The sequence below is a fragment of the Lissotriton vulgaris genome, chromosome 8, assembly GCF_964263255.1.
Source record: "Lissotriton vulgaris chromosome 8, aLisVul1.2, whole genome shotgun sequence".
NCBI classification, from domain to species: domain Eukaryota; kingdom Metazoa; phylum Chordata; class Amphibia; order Caudata; family Salamandridae; genus Lissotriton; species Lissotriton vulgaris.
The window spans coordinates 1456058027-1456079815 of NC_141696.1; positions in this window are offsets into that span (position 1 = coordinate 1456058027).

The following is a 21789-nucleotide window of genomic DNA, read 5'->3' on the forward strand; positions in this document are numbered from 1 at the left end:
CCCTCATCAAGAGACTTCACCACATCAGGATCCACGGAGATGCACTCAAATGGATCGCATTCTTTCTCACAAGATGAACCTAGAGAATCCAGCTACACCACTTCAGGTCGGAACCCAAGAGCATCATCTGCGATGTCTCACAAGGTTCAACCTGTTCAAAACCTACATGACACCCTTGACCAACATTGTCAGGACCCATGGCCTCAATATCATTTCATTTGCAGACGACACCCAGCTCATCCTATCGTTCTCTCATGACCCCTCCACCTCCTGGCCCAACTTCCACAAATGCATGATGAGTGTCAGAGGCTGGATGAAGACCAACTGCCTGAAGGTCAACACTGAATAGATGGAAGTGATGATCTACGGAACTGACACATCCCTGTGGAACAACACCTGATGGATCGCTGAACTTGGACCTACACAGATGGACCGATGGCATCATCCTGGACAGCAAACTCATTATGAGATGCAAGGTCAACACAGTCTTCTCCTGTTTCCTCACACTTTGAATGTTCCGAGAGATGTTCAGATGGCTCCCCATGAACACCAGAAAAATCGCCAACCCAGCCCTAGTAACCAGCTGACTCGACTAACCCAATACCCTCAATTCAGAAAGCACCATCAAACTCCTGAATGGACTCCAGACAATTCAGAAACCAGCTACCAGACTCATCCTCAACCTCCCTAAAGAGACCCACACCACCCCCTCCTCAAGAACCTCTACTGGCTCCCTGTCAAGAAAATATTAAACTTCAAGATCCTCATACCCTCATACAAGGCCCTCCATGACCAAAGACCAGCATATATCAGCCACCACCTGAACTACCACCAACCCTCCAGACACCTGCTCTTCGCCTCCCTCACCCACACTCTCTGCATTCGCTGAAGCTTCAGCGAATGACACTCCTTCTCTTACCTCACCGCCAAAGCCTGGAACCACCTTTCTATCCACCTCGGAACAGTATCCTCTCTCACGGAATTCAGAAAGGGAGTCAAGACCTGCCTTTTCGACTGATTGCAGCAGGATCCTAGTGTCTAGATACCCTCACAGGTGATTAGCCGTGGCCCACAAATCCCGATTGATTGCTTGATTGATTGACTAAATGCTAATGCAGGGATTTTTTCTGCCATAGGTAGTGACATATTGTGTCGAATATCCTTTTTGGTAGTCAATATTCTATCTAGGATATTTATGTACCACGTTATTTAAGATGCAAAATTCTATACTATACGGCTACTGTCATTTCCTGGCTATGTGTTGCATCCACCGGTGGAGCTGCTGATAATAATCTGGGCTTGACACACTGTGCAAGTGAATGTTTGAAACGTCGACTCCACCCTTACCCTAGGGTGAGATATTTTCCATGTGTGGTAAATACATCTAACTCCAATCTTATCTTATGAATGAGGCATAACATGCAGAATCAGTTTAAATTCTGCATGTTTTTTACTTTTTATAGGACCTTTTCTTCTGATAAATTTCGGCAGGTGTGACTTGACAGAATATATCAGGGGAATGTGTGATGTGATAATAAGCACATAACTCATAATTCCGATCCCTCAGCAAACATGTGAGGGCCTTAGAGTAGTGCTGAAGTTTCTTAGACCTAACACAGTGTTTGGAATGGAGCTGGTGTGAGCTTTGCTGAGGAAGCAATCAACGGTGGGGTGGCAGACATCAGCCTAATTATGGCCCTTGTCACAGGGGCGGAGCAGGCATTGCAAACACCACTACACGATACTATGAAAGAGTGTGATAAAAAAAGTTGACTAACTTTAGATCCATGAGCAGTCCCACTGAGGCTATAAGGATGACAGGAACATTCAGAAGACACAACTGCAGCAATATTGGAGCCCGGTGCGGTGTCCTCCTGTCGAAACGAGATCTTAAGAAATTTTGATCATTCAGTGTTAGATTTTGGGGTCTCTGGTTGGCACAGGTTGGTACTTGTGACAAAAAAGGGACCCTCTCCTCTAGTCAGGACAAGGGGATTACACACCTAAAATAACCCCTGCACACCCTCTAGGTTGCGTGGCTCGAGCAGTCAAGGCTTATTTCAGAGGCGTTGTAAGTTAAGCAGTTGTGACCACATACAGTAACCCAGTGACAACACTAAAAATGGACACCACAAAGGTTTTATATAAAAAATAAGTAGACTTTATATAGAGCTACCACAAGACCATAAACAACAAAAATGCACACTAGGATTATTTTAAGATGGTAGATTTAAGCTTATTTCAGGTTCAGTTCTTAGATGCAACACTCGACGACAATGTACCTTAAATTGCGTTGCGCTGCCACGACAAGCAATGCCGCAGCGATTGGAAATGTGACAAAGTTCAGGTGCAAAGAAATAAAGACGTGAAGATCTTCCAGATGAGGCACGCTTCTCGAGGATGCGAGAAGCTCTCGGTCCGATGCGTGGACTGCAGCTGCGACACCCTTACGATGCTGCAACGCTCTTCTCCCACGATGCGTGAAGCTTCCGCGGGATGCGACAACTACAGCGGTGACATCCAAGATGCGATGGCACCAGCTCCGACGGCGGTACGATTCTTGGGGGATGTGAGGTGCTCTTGGTCGATGCGGTACAATGAGACAGTTCCAGCGGCGACACCCTCCTTCGGAGTTGCAACGGCAGGTGCAGAGACACGCTCCAACCTCATTGCGAGATTCTTCTCCTAATGCGGTGCAGTGCGACACCTCCAGCGGCGACACCCTCCTTCGGAGTTGCGACGGCAGCAGCAGCGACATGCTTCCTCTTCGTTGCGGCGCGCTTCTCTCTGATGCAGTGCAGTGCGACAGTTCCAGAGGCGACACCCTCCTTTCTCCGGAGTTGCAACGGCAGGCACAGTGACGGCGATACACTTCTTCTCGTTGAGTCGCGCTTCCAGCTCCTTGTGACAAACAGTTCTACAGAAAGCCCCAAATAGTAGCAGGCACTTCCAAAAGAACACTGGGGAGTTGGGGCTGAATTCTGTTGTTCCTGAGACTTCAGCAGGAGGCAAGCTCTTTTCCAAGCTCTTGGAGGTCCTTCACAAGTTGAAAGCAAAGTAAAAAAAGTTCCTTTTTCCTTCATTTGGCAGTAAGGCAACCACTGCAGGCCATTCCCTCAAGCAGCACTTCAGATTGGGAATAGTATCTCCTCAGTTTCTTCAGGTTCCTCACCTCAGTAAAGGTTTCTTCTTGTAGTCCAAAAGTGGTCTAATTTCTGGGAAGCAGGGTCCCAATATTTATACCCAAAAATCCTTTGTTCTCTGAGGGGAGAGGGGCCTGTGCCTTGTCCAAACCAGTTCCTGAGCACTTTGTTTACCAGACCTCTCCTTTCCTTTCACAGGGCAGGGCAAAAACATCAGACACCCCACAGGAGGTTGAGCCAGCATTGTGGAAGGCAAGTACAGCCCTGGAGCACTTTGTTGACAGGACTCCTTCTCTTCTATCAGTGTTCAGGGCAGAGACATCAGCCGCTCCACAGGGGGTGGATCCAGTATTGTGGAAGGCAGGCACAGCCCAATTCCGAGTTCAGGTGCACTCCTCCCTCCCATCTAGATGCAGATCTCTCTATTCACCACTGGGTGACTTAGCCTGTCTCCTGGAATTCCCCTACCATGTTCTCTGAGCCTGTTAGGATTATAAAATGTAACAATTCTAAAGCCCATTCTGGCCTATAGAGAACAGGTAGCCTTGCAATAGTGAAAAACGAAAATGGCCGTAATTCACTATTAGGACATGCAACACACACTTCAGGGCTTGTCCTACCTTATACACCACAATGCACCCTGCCCTTGGGCCTACCATAGGGGTGACTATTATGAAGAAAAGGGAAGGTTTAGGGACTGGGAAGTGGGTGCACTTGCCCAGACAGCAAGACAGTACCAGACTGCACGCAGGTTCTGCAATGGCAGACCTTAGACACATATTACAAGGCTGCATCTGTGGAAGGCACAACCAGTGCTGCAGGCCCACCAGCAGTATTTGGATTACACGCCCTGGCACGCTCAGTGCACTAGACTAGCGTCTGACAAGTAAACCAAAGTAGCCAGACATGGAATCACTAATCCATACATCAATTTACAATAGGGAGCACTTGCACTGTGGCACTGAATAGCAGTGGCACAGTGCCCAAAGCATCTAACACCAGCAAAAATACATGAGGCAATAGCAAAAAATGGAAGGGAGACCCACGCCAATGGTGCCAGGTCTAACATTCAGTGCACAGTATTAAGAGGCACTACCGTCTACACAGGTTTGACCAAAGGAAAAGAAGCCATGTTAAAAAATTTTTTGCTCTTTTTGCAAGGGAACTTTCTCAACATCATGGAGGTGCTTTGAAAAGAAGACATACTCCTCAAAAGATGCGGTGAGGGCTGGTGGTGGTATGCAAAAGGAGAGTTAGAGGAAATCGTGGTTTCAATTCTTTCTGAGGATTTCTCAAAGTTTTCTCCAGTGGAAACTGATCATTTGTGCAGTACTGATGTGAGTTATTTTTATTTTATGTGATGAAAGGTCTTCAAGCTTTGTTAGAGGCCTCAAAAGGTGTGAGGTTCCATTCATCTTTTGGTGAGATGAAATTTCTCAGTCAGAGTGAAATGAGCCAGGTCCGGCTTTAGTGCTGGCGGCGCCCGGTGCGACAATCTTTTTTTAAACCCCCATATGCCCTTCGCCTCGGATTTCCTCACTACCACCCGACAAAAGTGACCCTCATCTCTCCAAAGCACCTCTCTCAAATGAAAGTGCTGGTAAAGGGTGGCTCCACTAATCCACTCAGTTATCCATGTAAAGCACAGCTCTGTTCTTTGCAGCAGGCATGTTAACCATCTGCACTACTTTATGGTGAGTCAAAACTGCCACTGGACAAAACTCTGATCTCTCTCTCTCTAGCAGCAACATTAACTCTAAAAGTAATCAAGACATGTTTATTGCTGCCTGAAAGCTCTACACAGAAGGAACTCTGAAGCAAGGGCTTTTAAATCATTACTGTTAAACAAAGCAGCCTCCCATGTCCCCTCAGAGGTCCGAACCCCCCTCTAGGTCAGCGCCCAGTGCGGCCGCACCCGCCGCACCCCCCTAGGGTAGCTCTGAAATGAGTCTTTCTTCCATTAATCCATCTTTGCAGTTCACTGCAAGTGTTCACTCTTCTAAAGAATTTCCGTAACTGCTACCAGCAGATAATTTGTTGACGCAGCAGCTGTGTGAGCTCCAGAAGCTCATTGACCCACGTTAGCTCCCTGAGGCAAGCTGTCAATACATACTTTTGAGCCACTACTTACTTAGAATAAATATAGAGGTCTCAGAAAAGAGTAGTCGACAATTTAGGAAATTTATCTTTTTTGTCCTTTCTATGTTTCTTTGAAAGTTTTGTTAATCATGACACTAAGCAGAAAGAATCGGAGAATAGGAGAATAGTGTGATAATTAGAGTGGATATTTGAAAATACCCTCTCCTTACTGCTTCTTTAGATTTTACATGTACCATCATTTGTGAAAGGAGATTAAAATGGGTAATTCTATAGTTTATAGTGCGTCGAATGTTTGCAGGCTGATCAGTCGAGATTAACTATTTTTTGTCTGTCTGTGTATTTACTTAAATAGGGTGTGCTCAAATGGAGTCACTTTGGTGATAACCAGAACTAAAAAGTCATAAAATAAACAGAAAGAGTTATGTTATGTTATGTTAACTAAGTACTTATAAAGCGCACATCTACCCAATAGATTGTCCCGGCGCTGTAAGACCTCATGATAAGGCTGACAGTGTGCTGTCGTACGCTCGACTCATGTACTATTGCTGTAATAAATGTGTTTTCAGCGACTTTCTAAAAGTGAGAAGGTCCTGCACCTGTCTAAGTGCCAAAGGCAGTCTGTTCCAAAGTAGAGCAGCTTGCACCGGAAAGGAGCGTCCACCTATGAAAGCGTGGAAGAACTTGGGGGTGAGCGCCAGCTGCAGTGTTGAGGACCTCAAGGTTCAGTGTGGAATGGAATACTGGACTCTTTTCTTGATATAAGAAGCATCTGTACCATCGAGGGCTTTAAAGGCCAGAACCAAAGCTTTGAAACGGATCCTTTGCGGATCGGTAGCCAGTGAAGGAATTTCAAATGGGAGGACATCCGTGTTCTCGGGTCAAGCATAAGTATCGCCCTAGCCGCTGCGTTCTGGAACACCTGCAGATGTGTCAATGAATATTCCGGTAGACTCAGGTACAGAACGTTTACGTAGTCCAGCCTAGATACAATTAAAGGTAAACAGACAAAATATCGATTACAAAATTTTGAATGGACATAATATCGAGTTCAAAATATAGGCTGGAAAGAATATCGAATGGACAGAATATAGACATCAAAAATATCGTTTTGAAGGTAAGTAATGTAATATCGAATTTTAAAACATAGATAGTCAAAATATCGAGGTACATAATATAGGTTAAGAAAAATATATAAATTTTAATATTATTGAATTATTTATAGTGTATTTTATGTGTTAAAAGTGTTTATTTATGTTATAATGTAATTTAATTAATGAATTTAATGTTATTAAAATTTTGCGTAATTTAATTCTGTAGCGGGTTGTGGGTTTATCGGGGAATAGGGTGGGAAGTAATTTAATCATAATTAATTAAATATGTAAATTTATTGGTATTTGTTTATAATTAATTGTTAATTGATTTTTAATTTGTAATTAATTACATTTTAATTGCCAATTAATTTTATGTAATTGATTAATTGATAATTAGGTTAATTTAAGTAATTTAATTTCTGTAGTGGGTTGTAGGTTCATAGGGGAATAGGGTGGGAAGCAATTTAATTCTAACTAATTACATATGTTATTTTTTTGTGTGTATTTATTAGATTTTAATTGTTAAGTAACTGTTTAATTACTAATTAATTAATTGTTATTTAGTAAATAATTAGTATTAATAGATGACTAATTGTAATGATTAAATTAAATTAGTATTTGTAATTAATTAACTATTATATTATATTAAAGTGGTAATTACTTTAAATTAATTTTTTATAGATATTAATATATAAATATTTTTAAATATTATATGAAGTATCTACTTTCCCCACTGTTGCACTCACTGGAGTGGGAATAGTAATTTTTACCCCTACACTATCCAACGCTTTCCCTACTGTTGCACTCTCTGGAGTGGGAATAGTCATGTTTACCCCTACGCTATCCAACGCTTTACCTACTGTTGCATTCTCTGGAGTGGGAACAGTAATGTTTACCACTACGCTATCCAAACCTTTCCCTACTGTTGCACTCTCTGGAGTGGGAATAGTAATTTTTACCCCTACGCTATCCATCGCTTTCCCTACTGTTGCACTCTCTGGAGTGGGAATATTATTTTTTTACCCCTGCGCTATCCAACGCTTTCCCTACTGTTGCACTCTCTGGAGTGGGAATAGTAAGTTTTACCCCTACGCTATCCAACCCTTTCCCTACTGTTGCACTCTCTGGAGTGGGAATAGTAATTTTCACGTCTACGCTATCAACGCTTTCTCTACTGTTGCACTCTCTGGAGTGCGAATATTAAGTTTTACCCCTACGCTATCCAATGCTTTCCCTACTGTTGCACTCTTTGGAGTGGGAATAGTACGTTTTACACCTACGCTATCCAACTCTTTCCCTACTGTTGCACTCTCTGGAGTGGGAATAGTAATTTTTTCCCCTACGCTATCCAACGCTTTCCCTACTGTTGCACTCTCTGGAGTGGGAATAGTAAGTTTTACCCCTATGCTATCCGACGCTTTCCCTACTGTTGCACTCTCTGGAGTGGGAATAGTAATTTTTACCCCTACGCTATCCGACGCTTTCCTTACTGTTGCACTCTCTGGAATGAGAATAGTAATTTTTACCCCTACTCTATCCAACGCTTTCCTTACTGTTGCACTCTCTGGAGTGGGAATAGTAAGTTTTACCTCTACGCTATCCAACCCTTTCCCTACTGTTGCACTCTCTGGAGTGGGAATAGTAATTTTTACCCCTACGCTATCAACGCTTTCCCTACTGTTGCACTCTCTGGAGTGGGAATAGTAAGTTTTACCCCTACGCTATCCAACGCTTTCCCTACTGTTGCACTCTTTGGAGTGGGAATAGTAGGTATTACCCCTACGCTTTCCAACCCTTTCCCTACTGTTGCACTCTCTGGAGTGGGAACAGTAATGTTTACCACTACGCTATCCAAACTTTTCCCTACTATTGCACTCTCTGGAGTTGGAATAGTAATTTTTACCCCAAAGCTATCCAACGCATTCCCTACTGTTGCACTCTCTGGAGTGGGAATAGTAATTTTTACCCCTACGCTATCCATCGCTTTCCCTACTGTTGCACTCTCTGGAGTGGGAATATTATTTTTTACCCCTACGCTATCCAACGCTTTCCCTACTGTTGCACTCTCTGGAGTGGGAATAGTACGTTTTTCCCCTACGCTATAAAACCCTTTCCCTACTGTTGCACTCTCTGGAGTGGAAATAGTAATTTTCACCCCTACGATATCAACGCTTTCCCTACTGTTGCACTCTCTGGAGTGCGAATATTAAGTTTTACCCCTACGCTATCCAATGCTTTCCCTACTGTTGCACTCTTTGGAGTGGGAATAGTATGTTTTACACCTACGCTATCCAACTCTTTCCCTACTGTTGCACTCTCTGGAGTGGGAATAGTAATTTTTACCCCTACGCTATCCAACGCTTTCCCTACTGTTGCACTCTCTGGAGTGGGAATAGTAAGTTTTACCCCTACGCTATCCGACGCTTTCCCTACTGTTGCACTCTCTGGAGTTGGATGAGTAATTTTTACCCCTACGCTATCCGACGCTTTCCTTACTGTTGCACTCTCTGGAATGAGAATAGTAATTTTTACCCCTACGCTGTCCAACGCTTTCCCTACTGTTGCACTCTCTGGAGTGGGAATAGTAAGTTTTACCTCTACGCTATCCAACCCTTTCCCTACTGTTGCACTCTCTGGAGTGGGAATAGTAATTTTTACCCCTACGCTATCAACGCTTTCCCTACTGTTGCACTCTCTGGAGTGGGAATAGTAAGTTTTACCCCTACGCTATCCAACGCTTTCCCTACTGTTGCACTCTTTGGAGTGGGAATAGTAATTTTTACCCCTACGCTATCCAGTGCTTTCCCTACTGTTGCACTCTCTGGAGTGGGAATAGTAAGTTTTACCCCTACGCTATCCAACCCTTTCCCTACTGTTGCACTCTCTGGAGTGGGAATAGTAATTTTTACCCCTACGCTATCAACGCTTTCCCTACTGTTGCACTCTCTGGAGTGGGAATAGTAAGTTTTACCCCTACGCTATCCAACGCTTTCCCTACTGTTGCACTCTTTGGAGTGGGATTAGTAAGTTTTACACCTACGCTATCCAACCCTTTCCCTACTGTTGCACTCTCTGGAGTGGGAATAGTCATTTTTACCCCTACGTTATCCAACGCTTTCCCTACTGTTGCACTCTCTGGAGTGGGAATAGTAATTTTTACCCCTATGCTATCCAACGCTTTCCCTACTGTTGCACTCTCTGGAGCGAGAATAGTAATTTTTACCGCTACACTATCCAACGCTTTCCCTACTGTTGCACTCTCTGGAGTGGGAATAGTAAGTTTTACCTCTACGCTATCCAACCCTTTCCCTACTGTTGCACTCTCTGGAGTGGGAATAGTAATGTTTACCCCTACGCTATCAACGCTTTCCCTACTGTTGCACTCTCTGGAGTGGGAATAGTAAGTTTTACCCCTACGCTATCCAACGCTTTCCCTACTGTTGCACTCTTTGGAGTGGGAATAGTAAGTATTACCCCTACGCTATCCAACCCTTTCACTACTGTTGCACTCTCTGGAGTGGGAATAGTAATTTTTACCCCTACGCTATCCAACGCTTTCCCTACTGTTGCACTCTCTGGAGTGGGAATAGTAATTTTTACCTCTACGTTATCCAACGCCTTATCTACTGTTGCACACTCTGGAGTGGGAATAGTATTTTTACACTTCCGCTATCCTACAGTAATAATATTGGATAATTTTTTATTTATATTATGTTACTATATATACATGTTTCAACAAATATGATTGTAAAAAAAATTTTTATAACTTATTTATTTAATTATTATAAGGTCATTTAAGTATTTCTAAGTATATTTTAGTAAATCATTTTTAATATTAATTTAATTTAACATTGTTTTTAATAAAGTCGATATTTTTACAAACTATATTTTTGAAAATGATATTTTTTACTCGATATTTTTGTACTTACCTGTTTGTAGATACGAAGTCGATATTCTGTCTGTCGATATTTTGTCGCCGATATTTTTGGTAGTCGATAATATTTCCCTCGATATTATGTCAGTGATCCACAGTTAAAGCCTGGACCACTGTTCTCCTGTGTGCAACCGGAAGAAAGGACAAACACTGTTTCAGTATTTTGAGCATGCCAAAGCAGGACGCCACTACAGCTTGAATCTGGGCATTCATGGATAAATTATCCTACAACTTAACCCCTAGATTTTGGACTGTCTTTACCAAAGCTGTGGGGGGGGACATGCCCAAGGAACACCATTTTTTCCACACATCGCTAGGAGGGAGACCAAAGAAAATGATCTCCGATTTCTCGGAGTTTCACTTGAGTTGATTCAATTGATGCCAGGAGAACACCTCTGATAGGCAGGTGTTAATCACATCTCCTCTAAAATTAAAAATTTGCAAACATTTGTGACAAGAATTTTGAATTCTATTAAGGACACAGAGGCGAGGATTATGCTTTTAATTTCTTTACTGAAAACTCAGCAGCCAATAGAAAACCAGTAACAAAAAACACTACAGTACTCATGAATGCTGTATGGGTTACCTGATCAACCATAGAGTATCATCATATAAAAGGCGCAGTCATAGTCACAGTGTCCTCTATCTTTGTAAACCATTAAACAGTTAAGTACATGAACGACCTGCTCCCGAAGAACAGCAGAAAAGCAGGGAAAAAACCTCCTGAGCGATCAACTTGAGGCCCAACGGGGCTCCATTTCCGAGCAACGAACCCAGAAACATTGTGTAGACACGAAGATCTTCACACCACCGAAGCCACCCAAACTTCATTTGTTATTAGCGCCACCAAGGTTTCTGACTACTCACTTGGTGTAGACGCCTGAAAAGAAGAGAAAGAATCATCCGTAACACCAGTTCTACTAGTTTTGAGTAGTGACTCAAACAGAAAGGGGTGGTAATAAACAATAAAACATAGCCACAGTATAAATATACTTTAAGCAACATATATAATGTGAACTTAATATTTAGGTGGAATAATCCTCGCCTCCATGTCCTTAATAGAATTGAAAATTCTTCTCACAAATGTTTGCAATTTTTTTATTCTTTGTCAGGACCGGAGGCTCCGATTATGCTTGTTCAAAGCTTACCCATCACCACAGAAGAAACATCCACATTTGGCTTGTAATAAAAGGCTTCAAATGTACTCACTGTAGACCAGTCAGCTTTGTTCATAATATCTGACAGACTGACCCCTGCTGAATAAGCCTTAGATGCCATAGCACCATGGACTAAGTGAGCCCCAAATTTTGACACATCAATACCCGCTCCGCCTATGAGCCACCGCATCCATCGAGACAAGGTGGCCCGAGTCAATGGGCGAAAGGGTTTCTCCAGAGCAATTAGTAGTTGACCCTGCATACCTGCTCGAAATTCCACAGTACTCAGCTCGTAATCCTTTAAGCATTGCACGACACACAGCTTGGATTGTAAGGAAAAGCTGGGTAAGAAAATGAGTATGTGTGACATTTAGTCCATCTTGTTATAGCGAAGGACACTTTTTCTGGGGAAAGTCTACGCCAAGCTAAGTCTAGAGCTAACATCTGAAACTCTTTTACAAAAAACTAGACAGAGCAGCATGGTTTTTTGCCGATAACTGCTTTCTAGAAAGATATTTATTTAAAGGCCAGGCTTCCAGGAATTTCAAGACAATAGAAACATCCCATAATTGCGAGTACTTGGGACAAGGGGGTTTAACCATCTGGACGCTCCTGAGCAGTTTATACACCAACGGGTGCTCCCTGATTGGCTTGCCATCCACAGGAATATGCTCCAGGTTCCGTAACCGTGGATGGAGAATGGGTACTGCACAGAGCATGTCCAGGAGGACTGGGAACCAAGCCTGCGCTCTCCAGAGTGGGGTGATCAAAATCAATTCTGCCCGATGACACCTGGTTCATGCTAGGACCCTTGGGATCATTACGGCAGTAAGGCATCCGTGGCTAGAGCCTCTGGATCCGGACGCCAACTGTAAAAGGCTGAAATCTGCCTGTTGAGCTGGGATGCGAATAAGTCTCTGTGACAGGGACCCCAAAGGTTTTTCAAAACTTGAAACACCTGGGGATGAAACCTCCAGTCACTGAAATCCTGCAGATGATGGGAGTGCCAACCGGCCACCTCGTTGCTGTAACTCAGAAGATATTCCGCTATCACCGAAATCCTATTCTGTAGGCAAAAGTGCCAAAAATCCTTGGTGATCTCTGCCAGCACTCGAGACTTCATGCCGCCCAGCTTGTTCACATACCTCATTGCCGAAATGTTGTCCATCCAAAGAAGGATACAACAATCTGTCCTCTGCATTGATAGGCAGCAGATCGCAAGGGAAACAGCAAAGAGCTCCAGGCAATTGATATGTAAAGCGAGCTCTTCCTGCGACCAGCGACCACCCATGGACAATTGACCTCAAAGGGCTCCCCAACCCCGCCGGCTGGCATCGGATTCGATCACCACGTCTGGCGTTGATCCGAAAATTGCTCGCCCATTCCAGGCCGCCATGTGGTTTAGCCACCATACATCTCCAGCCTCGCCTCCCCTGAGAGGGGAATCTCTTCTGAATATTTGAGGCCTTTCCAGAGGTGTCTAATATTTAGATGCTGAAGGGTCCGGTAGTGAAGGGGACCCAGAAAGATCGCCTTAATCGAGGAAGCCAACAAACCCACGATCCAGGCTACGGATCGCAACAATACCGTCTGCTTGTGTAGAGTGAACCTCAATTCCCTTATGATTGATCTGACCTTTTGTGTCTGTAAGAGGAGCTGGCATCTCAGGGAATTCACCCAAAATCCTAGGAACTCGATTGATTGGGACGGAATCAACATTGATTTCTGCAAATTCACAATAAATCCCAGACTCTGTAGGAGATTGACCGCCCATTCAAGATGAGTCATCACTAGACGAGGGCAGGCAGCCAGAATGATGATGTCGTCTAGGTAGACGATCATGTGGACTCCCCGAGCTCTCAAGGATTCCACTACTGGCCACAGGAGTTTCATGAAGCACCATGATGCTGATGAGAGACCGAATTGGAGAACCTTGTATTCGTAACATACTCCCTGCCAGAGAAATTGTGGGAACCATCGATGAGGGGCAGATACGCATCCTTCAGGTCCAGGCAGACCATCCAGTCCTCTTCTCGGAGTAGATCACGCATAAGATGGATGCCCTCCCTCTTCAAATGTCTGTAGACTATCCAGGCGTTGAAATCTTTTCAATTTATTACTAGCCTGGATCCACCCCCCTTCTTCTTCACCAGGAATACATTGCTGAGAAAACCCGAGGGTTGCGGAGACGAGACCACAATGGCTCCTTTCGGAGTAAAGAGGTTAGATAAAGGTCTGATCGTGTCGAGAAAAAGACCTCTGTGTGGGAGCGTGCCTTGGACAGGGGAATCGTAAAGCTCTAACTTGTATCCCTGAACAGTCTCCAAGACCCATTCATCCTATGAGATTGTGCGCCAACTGTCTAGAAAAAAAACATTATTCTGCCCCCAATATCACCTCTGAACACAGAACCAGCCTCACCTGAAGTTCCAGAATCCTGTTGACCTCCCGAGTTGCCTGCAAATCTGCACTTGCAGAACCTGTTCCTAGACCGTCTTGTGGGATAGAAGAAGGGGTTGGATTTAGGATCTTAATAACCTCCTCACTGCTGACCATGTGGGGCACCTTGGTTATACCCCTGGCCGAACGCACGCCCTCAAAATCAAAATCGTCCAGCCATGCCAAAAACAGGGTGGAAGATCCACTTGAGGGACCCTTGGCTTTGTCCAAACCACTAAACGTGGCTACAAATTTTGTCAGCTCTTTGAGAAACGGTTGCCCGAAGAGGAGACCTTGAGCTAATGGACCAGATTCTGATGCGGAGAGTTATTCCAGTTTGGGATATAATTTCAACAAGATTGATCGTCGGCGTTCAGTAGATAATGCACAATTGGCGTTACCCAGTTGGCAAACTGCTCTCTGGGCCCAACCGATCAGTTCCTCAGGGTCAATTGCTAAGGCAGACTCTTTAGCCCTGAAACCCAGTTCAAATATTTTTTGTCAGGGGTCCGGCCATGTCCAACATTTTATCTTGGCATGACCACCAAGACCTATTGAGGTCCTTCTTGGGATCCTTTGAGTGTTTTTTTCAGGTACATAAGGATGGAGGGATCAATCTACGGTTTCTCTGTCACTTTACCCACAAGAGCAGGGGTGGGGCATTCTGACCGTAGGCACGCTCGTACCTCTTTGTCGAAGGCCTAGTGTATGAGGGAATGAAAATTTTTGGCCAACTCTTGGGGTGGGACCGAGGCAGTGGAGTTGGGGTGTACGATCTCGGTCGGCTCAAAGTTAAGGACCCTGGGAGTAGAAGCCTATGTCACAATTGTACAGCCCGACACAGTCAGGACAAGTACAGGGCGTAACGGGAGCACCAGCAATTCGAAAGCGATGAAAATGCTATTTTGGGGTCAAGGAGCAAAGACAACGCTGCTCCAACATAAACGTACAAGCCCGAATGAAAATCAGGCACCAAGAGTGCCACCCCGCATGTGCCGGATGCTGGCAATCAAAAGAGGACTGCTCATCATCGAGACACATAGTCCTCGCTCCCCGAATTCCTCCTGATCCATGGAACAAACTGCTGCACGGGCGAGGGGTGCCCAAAAGAAGCAGCAAACACGCGTGATGAGCAGCGCGACTCTCTTAGACCCGGAGTATGAAGCCCTGATTGCACTTCAAACAGGCAAAATTGATATAGGCAAGAAATATGCACAGCGCTCGCAAGTAAGATGATCAAACAGCTTAGCAATACAGCGCAAGAAGATACAGCATAAAGCCCAATTGTGATAACGTATACACAAGGCAATAAACATTTAAGGGAAAAGCATATTACTGGATGTGAAGCAGCAAAAAAAGAGGACACTGTGACTATGACTGGGCCTTTTATATGATGGTACTCGGTGGTTGATGAAGTGACCCATACAGCATTCATGGGTACTGTGGTGTTTTTTGTTACTGGTTTTCTATTGGCGGCTGAGTTTTCAGTAAAGAAATGAGATGCATAATCGGAGCCTCTGGTCCTGACATAGAATTAAAGTCCTTATCAGAAGTGAAGAGCAACAGCCTATCGTCCGCATATGATACAATTTTTGCTCCATGGGACTTGGCCAAATGTGTAAGGGGTGTCATAAAAAGGTTAAAAAGTGTTGGGCTCAAGATTGAGCCCTGCAGGACACCCACCTTCAGTATGAGATTGGGAGCAGCAAATGGGCGGGGACCAAACCATTGACGGAATAGATATATTTTAAGACCTTGTTTTGAACTATGTGAAGTCACCAAGCTGGAGCAGTTCAATGGGTAAGATTTCCCAGAAATGTGGTCCCAAGGCTGTGAAATGCCAGTTAGGGCACCCTACCGATTTGAATTGTGGCACAGTGAGAAAATTGTGAGACGCTGACCTGAACAACCGGTCAGCTTCATGCAGAACTAATAGGTCAAATATTAGATAAGACACATCTTTTTTCGAATCATGGTAGTGAATAAAATCAGAATAAAAGTACTCAGTGTAAAGTTTAAGCTTTCAAAGTGATGCTCAGAGCTGATATGGTGACTTCACCATGGCTAAAAGCCACTGGTAGCCCTATCTGCAAGCATCTGTTCCTTCAAGCTTCGCAAGAGCTTTGCCAATCTGCAAGGCAGTCCCCAGTGTCAAAAGGGATGAAGACGGCTCCCCTCACTGGGTGATAGCACAGTAGTTTGAAAGAAATGGTTGATTCACTAGACAAGTCCAATGTATCTCCTCTGTCAATCAGTGCTCAGGCTAAGCGACTCAGGCCATCTTTGTTGGGACCCAGGTGCTCTTGTATCTGGCTTCTCTCAGTAATAACACACATAACATCACACTATCACTAGCTAGTCTTGAAGAACCAGACTTATGAAACAAAAATTGACACATAAGCAGAGGAATGCTTCCTCAACAAGGAGTTCTAGCAGGGCCTGCAGCACAGTTATTCAGTGGGGGTGCAGTAAGATACTTTCAGAAATGCTAGCTCATGTAACACATGGTACAGAGCAGGAATATCGCCGCAAAAATATCGCCTAACATAAATATCGCCGCAAAAATATCTACAGGAAGAAATATCGATGAAAAAAATATCGTCTGACCAAAATATCGACAGACAGGTAAGTAATATCGTTAACATTAATATAGTTGTAATAAATATCGTTTACAAAAACATAGTTTACAATAATATCGTTTTTTAAATAATTATAAGTAATGTAGTGTTTTTAATGATTATTTGTAGTCAAAGTAGTATTTTTAGTAGTATATTATTATTTAATAATGTATTTTCAGTTGAATTTAGTATTAATAGTTCCGTAGCGGGTTGTGGGTTTATAGGGGAGTAGGGTGGGAAGTAATTTAAATATAATGAAATAATACATTAATTAATGTTTTAAATGAATATAAATAGTGCATTAAATAATAGTTAATTAAATTTAATTAGTTAATTGAATAATAATTATGTAATTAATTATGTTAATTTTTTTATTATTTTTAGGTGTGTGTACAGGATTTTTTTAGTGAAAATGTTTTTGGGTAAAGGGGTATTTTTAGGGTTCAGGGTCAGTTTTCAGTTTTTGCGTAAAGGGGTATTTTTAGGGTTCAGGGTCAGTTTTCAGTTTTTGGGTAAAGGGGTATTTTTAGGGTTCAGGGTCAGTTTTCAGTTTTTGGGTAAAGGGGTATTTTTAGGGTTCAGGGTCAGTTTTCAGTTTTTGGGTAAAGGGGTATTTTTAGGGTTCAGGGTCAGTTTTCAGTTTTTGGGTAAAGGGGTATTTTTAGGGTTCAGGGTCAGTTTTCAGTTTTTGGGTAAAGGGGTATTTTTAGGGTTCAGGGTCAGTTTTCAGTTTTTGGGTAAAGGGTTATTTTTAGGGTTCAGGGCCAGTTTTCAGTTTTTGGGTAAAGGGGTATTTTTAGGGTTCAGGGTCAGTTTTCAGTTTTTGGGTAAAGGGGTATTTTTAGGGTTCAGGGTCAGTTTTCAGTTTTTGGGTAAGGGGGTATTTTTAGGGTTCAGGGTCAGTTTTTAGTTTTTGGGTAAAGGGGTATTTTTAGGGTTCAGGGTCAGTTTTTAGTTTTTGGGTAAAGGGGTATTTTTTGGGTTCAGGGTCAGTTTTCAGTTTTTGGGTAAAGGGGTTTTTAAATATAATGAAATAATAGATTAATTAATGTTTTAAATAAATATAAATAGTGTAATAAATAATAGTTAATTAATTTTAATTAGTTAATTGAATAATAATTATGTCATTAATTATGTTAATTTTTTAATTATTTTTAGGTGTGTGTACAGGATTTTTTTAGTGAAAATGTTTTTGGGTAAAGGGGTATTTTTAGGGTTCAGGGTCAGTTTTGGGTTTTTGGGTAAAGGGGTATTTTAATTATATATATGTATTATTGTTGTTATATAAAGTAATGTGTAAAATTAATTTATATGTCCACATTTATTAAGTTTATAATTAAAAAGTGTAGTAAATTTGTTTGAAATAGTTAAAAAATAAAAGTAATGTAATGTATTTTGTTAATAGTACTTATATTTATTTATTATTTAATGTAATTTTAATTATTTTAAAAAGTCGATATTTTTTACATCTATAATAATTACAACGATATTTTGGAGTCGATATTTATGTACTTACCTGTTTAAGTATAGGGTGTCGATATTTTTGTAAACGATATTTTTGCAACGATATTTATGTCAGCTATATTTTTGTTTTCGATATTTTAACACCCTACCGTAACACATGGCTACTATTTTTTTAAGCCATTGAAGAATGTAGCCACTCACCTCTTTTAATACTCACCAAGAAGCCCATCATGAGGGTCAGTGGCACTCCAGCATGTAAGCTGTGCACTTTGCCCCTTACTCAAAACACCACAACCACTGTTTTGAAATAAACTTAAGAATTTGGCCCATGTGTGATATAGTAACAGGTTGGTGACCACAAATGTCTTCTCTGCACCACCAGACATATTTCTCTTGAGTGGTTTCATGGTTAGGATCAAGGGCCTGATTTAGAGTTCGGCGAATGGGAATCTTCTGTCACAAAAGTGACAGATAACCTGTCCACCGCATTAGAAGTACAAACTATATCCTATGGCACTTATAATATGGTGGACGGGATATACGTCACATTCGGTACAGAGTAAGGTGTCCAACAAACTCCAAATAAGACACTAAGGGGCACATGCATCAAGGTAAGGTATTGCGATTCCTAAATAGCGATTTTTAAGGATTCGCAATTTAGGAATCGCAATTGCCTATGCATGTAGGTTTTGCTAAAATATTAGCGATTCCTACACATTACTTAATTGCGAATTCTCAATTAAGGAATGGCTTCCAATTCATTCCTATGGGCCTGAAGGCCCATAGGAATGAATGGGATTGCATGTGCAATATGCGAGTACCAAATAGGTACTCGCAAATTGAGCATGCAATTTAAAGGGTGCAAGGGGGCCAAAACGTCACCCTGATGCACCCACAAAAAAAAGGTAAGTATGCACTTGTGGTGCACACACATGCCCTAAGGGCCCTAAGGGCATGTGTGTGCACCACAATGCATTTTGAAAAATTCATTAGTTTGCATTTTTCAAATACATTGCAAATTACTATCAACTTAAAGTTGGTAATTTGTGATTCAAAATTGCGAAACGCAATTTGCGATTGCATAATGCATTGCATTTAAGGGATCGCAATTTGCAATTCCTTACCTGCATTCGCGATTAAGGGAATAGCAAAATTTTTTACGATGCGCACTATTTGAAATCGCAAAATGGTTTGATGCATGCGCCCCAAAGTCATGTTTTTTTCTTCATCCATTTTCAACATTTAGCAAAGTCCATATCCTTCCAGGTTACTCCCCAATCTCCACATTATTTACTTATCACAAAAAAGCAATGTAGTATCTTTGGTCGTAGGCAAGTAACTGTGCATGTAACTGCTAAGAAGGCTATTTTTTCAGCTCTCTCAACCCTCTGATATCTGGAAGTTGGGAACGTCTAACTTGGATCATATTCTGTCTTCCAGCTGAGAAGGTTGTCTGAGTCAGAGCACTGCACCTCTGCTCACTGCCATGATAAGGGTTTTTAGGGCCCGGGTAACTCATATTTGGAACCTCCTCTTCATAACAATTATTAATTTATTTACCATTGCCAGCTAATTGAAGGCCAATTGATACAAACAAAATATTGAATGATATGTTCCCAGAGGTAGCCCCTCCTTTAAGGCAGAGGAGCGTCCCTCCCCTGCTGCCCGTACCGCAAAGGTGAAAAATAAAATGGTAATAAACTGAATTTATTATCATTTTATTTTTTCCTTTCCCCAGCCCAAGACAGTGTTTGAGGGCAGGCCACTGCTGCTGACTGGCAACAAGGGAGTGGTGCTCACTCCAACAGTTTACACTGGGCATGTCACTTTGGACAGCCGTCTTGCAATGGCCAGCCTGACGTGCAGTGTAAACCTCTACACCCAGCTGTCTAAGATATAGTGCATGTAGGAGTGTCGAGGCAGGCAGCCTACTCCAGCCAATCCTGGTGCTGCTCTCATTTTGCTGAACATTAACAGCTGCATGAGAGCCGCATCTGAATTGGTGCTGAGAATTCAACTGCTTCAGTCTTCCAACACTGAAGGACTGAAGCAGAGGGCTAGAGGTGGGTGACCCAGCGGAGTGGGCAAGTACTCACTCTGCTCGTTCTCCCAATTATTTTGCCTCTTTCTGCTTGTTTCTGAACATTGCTTTTCTGCTTTCTTGTCGTTTCTGACCTTTGTTTTTCCTCTCTCTGTCTGTTATTTTTCCACTTTCTGCTAATTTCTGACCTTTATTTTGCCACTTTCTGCTCATTTCTGTCGGTTATTTGTCGTCTTTCTGCTCATTTCTGACTTTTATCTTTTCTCTTCCTGCTCACTTCTGATCTTCATTTTTCCTCTTTCTGCTCATTTCTGACATGCATTTTTCCTCTTTCTCCTCATTTCTGACCTTGCTTATCCTCCTCCAATCTGCACAATTCATCCTGGCTCTCTACTCTGCATCTTAGTGTGTGTGTGATTACATGTGTGCGCACGTACGTGTATGCACGTGTGTGTGCGTGCGTGGGCCTGTCTGATTGTGTGTCTGGATCTGTATTTGTGTGTGTGTGCGCATGTGTGGGTCTATGTGTGTTTGTTTGATGGTGTGTGTCTGGATCTGTGAGTGTGTCTGCGTCTGTGTGTCTGGATCTGTGAGTCTGTTTGTATGTGCGTGTGATTGTATGTGCGTGCTGTGAGGATCAGTGTGTTGAATGGCGTGCCTGGATCTGTGAGTCTGTGTGCCTGTGAGTCTGTGTGTATTTGTGCCTGCGTACGCGTCTATGCTCCTGCTGCTTATTTTATGGGGTCACCCAGGGTCTCAGCCCAAAGAGTCGGTCCACGTTTGAATGATTTATAGGGACCGGGTGAGGGTGGGAAGGGGTTGTGCCTATCCCCCTCCAATCTGCACATTTCATCCTGGCTCTCTTCTCTGCATCTTAGTGTGTGCGTGATTACATGTGTACACGCATTCGTGTATGCACATGTGTGTGCGTGCGTGGGCCTGCCTGATTGTGTGTCTGTATCTGTATCTGTGTGTGTGTGTGCATGTGTGGGTCTATGTGTGTTTGTTTGATGGCTTGTGTCTGGATCTGTGAGTGTGTCTGTGTGTCTGGTTCTGTGAGTCTGTGTGTATGTGTGTGTGTGATTGTATGTGCGTGCTGTATGGATCAGAATGTTGGATGGTGTGTCTGGATTTATGAGTCTGTGTGCCTGTGAGTCTGTGTGTATTTGTGCCTGCGTACACATCTATGCTTTGTGTTTGCCCGTGGCATAAGTACTTGTTTCATATTCAGTCACCAGCACCAGGAGGCACTGTCCAGAATCATCCGCAACATCTCTTGAGACCTCACTGGAAGTGATGCAACAACCCTATGTAAAGGTCACAGGTTCCAGTCACTTAGGTTCCCTTTCGATGCATGACTCAACAAACGCGGGAATCCGTAGCCTCTGACTATTTTGGGACATTTTAGGCCTGTTTTTTCCTTTTAAAAAGACTATCAGATTAATTTAGAAAGCCTTTTATATGCGATTTCAAAGACTGTGATTCTCAAAATGTACATCTGTCCCATGCACAATGTATTTTCAGAATGTAAAGCAGTCACTGTGCGCAGTGACTTCATTGCAAACTGAGAATTATATATCAGAACTTATGTCTCTTTTTAAATCATCAGGTTTCTATAGCTGTTATGCCCTCACAACTGGCCCCCCTGCCTACTTGACTAACTAGTTTCCCATCTTTAGTTGCCTTGGCACACTCTCACAAGGGCACAATCTGAATGGAGTTGAAGAAATGCACAAAAAAACATGCCTGCAAGCCTGCTCTATCCATGTACCTAGAATCTGGATCAATCTTCCCATATCCAT